The sequence below is a fragment of the Leucoraja erinacea genome, unplaced genomic scaffold, assembly GCF_028641065.1.
Source record: "Leucoraja erinacea ecotype New England unplaced genomic scaffold, Leri_hhj_1 Leri_338S, whole genome shotgun sequence".
Lineage (NCBI taxonomy): Eukaryota > Metazoa > Chordata > Chondrichthyes > Rajiformes > Rajidae > Leucoraja > Leucoraja erinaceus.
The window spans coordinates 79,378-85,423 of NW_026576239.1; positions in this window are offsets into that span (position 1 = coordinate 79,378).

Consider the following 6,046-nt stretch of genomic DNA (forward strand, 5'->3'; position numbering starts at 1 on the left):
CACTAGGGCCCTGTACAACTGCAGAAGGACCTATTTGCTCCTATACTCAAACCATCTTGTTATGAAGGCCAACAGGCCAAAGCTGCACACAATACTCCAGGTGTGGTCTCACCAGGGCCCTGTTCAACTGCAGAAGGACCTCTTTGCACCTATACACAACTCTTTCTCCATTTTCTTTAGTGTCCTTTCCAAATAAAATTAAAACATATTTTCCACTTTGTGGACAACTCGATGTTTGAAATATGTTCTTCAACCAGTTTAGTCTCGTTTAGTTTGGAGATACAGCGCGGAAACAGGCCAATCGGCCCACCGAATCGATCCCCGCACCTAACACTATCCCACACACCTACACACACACACTAGGGGACAATTTACAATCTTTACCAGGTCAATTAACCTACAAACCCGCACATCTTTGTAGTGTGGTAGGAATCCGGAGCGCCCGGAGAAATCCCATGCAGGTCATGGGGAGAGAACGTGTAAACTCCGCACAGACACCACCCGTGGTCGGGATGGAACCCGAGTCTCTGGTGCTGTGAGGCAGCAACTCTACCGCTGCGCCATCGTGACGCCAGAGAGGGAGGGAGAGGTGAATACCTCTCTCTCTCTCCCATGTCCCTCTTTCTCTCTCTCTCTCCCTCTCCCTTTCTCTACCTCTCTCCCTCCCTCTCTCTCTCCTCCCCCCCCCCCCCCCCCCCCCCCCCCCCCCCCCCCCCCCCCCCCCCCCCCCCCCCCCCCCCGGGCCGGATTTAGATGAAGAGAGGCCCTAGGCTATTCCACTTGTGAGGCCCCTCCCAATCCTCCACCCCCACGAAGTGAGTAAGATGGAAGAGTCCACCAGATTGACACCGATGTGCAGCCAAGCGTGGCCAATGAGATAAGGGCTGGAAAGCTGCGCGTTTTATTTATTGCCAGTGCTAGTGTCGAGTTATCGGCTTAAAACACTATTATTCCGAAATGGAGGGCAAGGAAAATTACTGAAGTGTTGTTTAGAGACTACAGTGCGTTATGACAGCATATGAAAGAAAGGTCTATGACAGTGTCCCAAATATTATACACCAGGCCCGTACAAAGCTTTTTAAAGACGGGGTGGCATAACAGGATTACAAAGATTTTATGTGAAATAAGTGCACGCAGCGCATATCACAAGCGCGAAGCTCAAAGACCCTTGCGACTGGGGTCTCAGTTTTTAGATGCTCTCTGGTACATTCTGAGCCTTATTTTGGAGCATTTTTGCACCAAATTTATGACAAAATATTTCAAAAATAATTTTGGTTGAGTCAAGAGTGTTTGGAATGGGATGATTGGGGTCATTCTTGTATAAATTTTTAAAAATCAAGAATTGAAGCTCTCCTTGTTTTAATAATCAAGTTGGACTGTAAAATGTTATGTAAAATGGTATAAAGTAGCATGCAAACTGCAAATAAAATACTGTAAGTTTATGCAGTAAATAAAAACATTTTTCAGAAAATGTTTTGTGTGTTGATTTGATTGCCTGTTCGACTGTGTTACTGTGTGCACATTAAAAATGTGATGCAAAATGAAAGTTGCAAACTATGGATTACATATTTTACAGTATTGTTATCAAGGAAAAGAAAACAGTTCCAATTGTTTGATATTATTCATATGGAAAAATATAATTGCTCTAAAACCTACCTTGATTTTTCAATCTCACTAAAGATAATCTCCCTTTCCCTCCCCTCCCCCCTCCTTCCCCTTCCCTCTCCCTCCACCTCTCTCTCCCTCCCCATCTCTCTCTCCCCCCTTCCCCCCTTCCCCTCTCTTTCTCTCTCCCTCTCTCTCTCTCTCCCCTCCCTCCCTCTCTCTCCCTCTTCTGTCTCAACCCCTCTTTCTCCCCTCCCCCCCTCCCCCCTCCCCCCCTCCAGCCTGGTCACTCCCGCAATGCAATATTCCACTACTTACCTGTGGTTTACACCTAGCATCTTTGGTAGACACGAGGCATCGAGGTGATTGTGTGGAGTGCAACTGGAGATCTGAACCAGCCCGAGCCCACTGCGCACACACCGAAAGACAGCGTCATTTTACGTCGCTGCTGCGTCACCGGCTTCCCCTAATTGCGCAGGCCCGGTTGGTCACAATTTTTTCCCCCAAAACTTCCAACGGGCCGGAACCAGAATTTCGGGTAATTTCTGTCAAAGTGGAAACGCTGATAGCGCTCCAATTTTTTCCGGAGTAAGGAAGGGATCAATCGAGCAATTCCTGTGCACAGGACCCGGGTAAGAAAACTGACTATTTAGTATTACTCGGGCGATTGGGTTCTGTCAGACGGGAAAGGTCGGACAGGGATGATGGGTAATCAATGTGTTAATAATGAACCCGGAGATAAACAATGTGTTAAGACAAAGGGACCGAGTGAAGAGGGTCCTAACATTCCGCCCGATAGTCCGTTGGGGCGAATGTTGCAACTTGGGAAGAAGGAAGCACCTGGGGTAAAAATAAGGAAACTATGATTAAGTTCTGTTATTTTGATTGGCCAAAGGAACCAATAAGAGGGAGTTCTGTCTGGTGGCCGCGACTGGGCTCCGATGAGAATTGGGTACGGCAGGCACTGAATGCATTTGTAAATTCAAAAACTTCCCCTGACCTGGAGGAAAGTGGTTATGCAGGCTGTTGGGTTCCCCAGGTCTGTTTACTAAAGATGTCAGGTAAACAAGAACCAAATGCTCCTAAATGGGATCCTTTGGAACATTTGCCACCACCATACCAAATCCCACTGCCTCCCGATTCCGTGCGTACATCCGAACAACCAAGGGAAGGAGCAGGGGAACCGTCAGGAGCAGGGGGACAGGAAGTGGTAGAGGATTCAACCCCCATGGAGGAAGACGCAGAAAACATCCGTAGATCCCCTAGACTAAAAGCTAAGGAGGAAGCTAAAACTGCAGAAATGCGTCACTTAAGGGAGTTCCCCATGGGCGGACAAGAAGGGGGATTAGGATTTGTAAATGTTCCCCTGAGGTTAGGAACTTTAAAAAGGAAATGAAGAGTCTGCTGGAAGATCCCTTGGGGTTAGCAGAACAACTCGACCAGTTCCTGGGCCCAAACACTTACCTGCGATGAACTGATGTCCATTATGGGAAATCTGTTCACCTCAGAGGAAAGACAGATGATTAGAGAGGCCGGAATTAGACTCTGGAAGCGACAGACCGACCGTGTTCAACCAGCTGTGGAGGGAAAGATGAAGTAGCCGATTGCCCCGCCAGATTGGGACAAACAGACCGAAGACGACCGGAAAAACATGAGAGACCTCCGGGAAATAACAATAAAAGGAATAAGGGAGGCAGTGCCTACTACATTTTGAGTGAGCATTTGAGAACCAGCAGACAAAGGACGAGGCCCCTACAGCCTTCCTACAAAGGCTGAGAAAGAACATGCAGCAATATTCAGGGATCGACCCGGGTTCAGCCGCTGGGGAACAACTAACAATTAACAATTACAGCACGGAAACAGGCCATCTCGACCCTTCAGTCACGAAACTCTTAAGGGCGAATTTCGTGACTGATGTCCGGAAGAAATGAGAGAAAATAGAGGATTGGAATGAGAAACCATTGAACCAATTATTAACAGAGGCACAGAAAGTATATGTGCGACGGGATGAGGAAAAACAGAAGGGAAAAGCCAAAATGATGATGCAGGCGGTAAAGCAAGTGGTTGAGCAAGACCGAGAAGGTGATAGACGGAAGGAGACCTATAGAGGAAGAGGAAGGGGCAGAATGGGAAGCGAAAGGAGAGACATGGGCCGAGATCGGGCATGGAGAACACGACCTTCCAGGTGTTATCACTGCAATGAAGAAGGACATTTCAAAAGAGAGTGCCCTAAAATGAGGAGAGAAGTTCAGTGGTATGCCCTGATGGAAGAGGAATAGGGGGGTCAGGGGCTCCCCTCCTTGGGGTTAACAGGACACAAACGGGAACCCCTAGTAAATTTAAAACTCGGACGCCAAGGAGAAGACACAGTGTTGATGATGGAATCGGGAGCTGAGAGATCCAGTGTGACCAGAATACCTGAAGCGATGGCAACCGGAGAAGGGCATGTGAACATTTCTGGAGTAGTTTTCAACTGTGGAAACTCTATTAAAAAAGATACCCTATGGAGAAAATCTTACATTCGCTGATAATATCGTAAGATTCTACAGGGATTATCCTCGGGAAATTCTGGCAAAAGACGGGAGTTTAAAAGGGCAAGCAGTATTTTATATGGACATTCTGAAGTTCGTTATGGCGTGATCTATCCAGCGAAAATGTTAACTTCGTTTAACGGCAAACAACGCTCATTTACAGACCCGGACTCTGCTTGCAAATATGCCCAGGAGATTTTAAACAAAATTCAAGGAGGAACAGAATAATAGCTATTTTATCTGTGGGACTTGTTTTTTCTGTTTCAATTAAGACACTAGAACTGTTCAGACGGCTTATCTTGCAAGAATGTGTTTTTCAATAACACAGGCCGAATTACATGTCTGAACTGAAAGCACAGATGGAAGCTCAAGGTCGCAGGCTCATTGCCAAGTCCTTCAGCCCGGAGAGCTATGTGTCCCCTTTTGAAATGGCTATGATATGATGCATCTGTCCAACACTATATGACCTATTATTTACACATATAACATATAACTAACTAACTAATTAACTACTTACGCGCAATAAACTCAACTAACGTTAAAGGCGTAATGTACTATACTAACACGACTAACTATGTAGCAGGAAGGATGGGGGAGGTTAGACATATATTTTAAATACTAATTATGAATTAACTAACATATAGGTTAATGAAAAGTGTAATTATTGACGAGGTAATTTAACCCATAATTACTTTTATTTTAGTCCAAATCTTCTAGCTTCTCTTTTATTCTATTTTAAACTGTTCAGCTATTAATTGACCTGATATGATAATTTTGGTTACAACTAGAGGGAACCGACTAACGTTGGGTCACACTTTAATAGGGGGGTAAGGCCCAGTGCATAATCTCATCGACAGAGGTCAATTTAAAAACAATCCTAGCTACCATTGGTGGATTTTTTGTAAGATATCGCTTTTTTGATAACTTACACTCACTTTTTTTTTTATTCACAATTATGTGTTGTATGACAACAATTTTTATGTACACTTTATTTTATGTTTTTCTCTTTCCCTTAATTATGTTTAATAGTGTCAGGAGATGTAGAACTTTCAAACAAGAGGACATGACTTCAGAATTAAGGGACAGAAGTTTAGGGGTAATATGAGGGGGAACTTCTTTACGCAGAGAGTGGTGGCGGTGTGGAATGAGCTCCCAGTGGAAGTGGTGGAGGCAGGTTCATTGGTATCATTTAAAAATAAATTGGATAGGCATATGGATGAGAAGGGAATGGAGGGTTATGGTATGAGTGCAGGCAGGTGGGACTAAGGGGGAAAAAAAATTGTTCGGCATGGACTTGTAGGGCCGAGATGGCCTGTTTCCGTGCTGTAATTGTTATATGGTTAACTACTGTAGAAGTTATGAAGGACAACTCTGGATTCGGGATTCCGAGGTACTTGGCTGCATCACATGAATCATACAGATAATAGTCAAATAAATATCGGAGGTCTCACTTTCTGTAGTTGGAACATCAGAGGTGCGAATGAGCCAATTAAGAGGGGTAAAATTCTGGCACAATTAAAATCATTAAATATGGATATTGCTTTCCTACAAGAGACACATTTGAAACAACAAACTCAGATCAGATTAAGGGCAAACTGGATAGGTCAAACCTATTACTCCTCATTCACCTCTAAAGCAAGAGGCACGGCCATTATAATTCGGTATACCTTTTAAATTAAAGAAATCCATATCTGATAAAGAGGGAAGATATGTTATAGTCACGGGAGAAATTTACAATACACCATTAACTATGATAAATATTTACACGCCTAATTTTGATAACCCACAATTTTTGAAAAGAAAATAATAGATTTAATCGCAGAGCATAATTATCAAAATATGATAATGGGGGGAGATTTCAACTGTGTTATAGACCCATACTTAGATAAATCAATAAAGCTAGGGAAGCG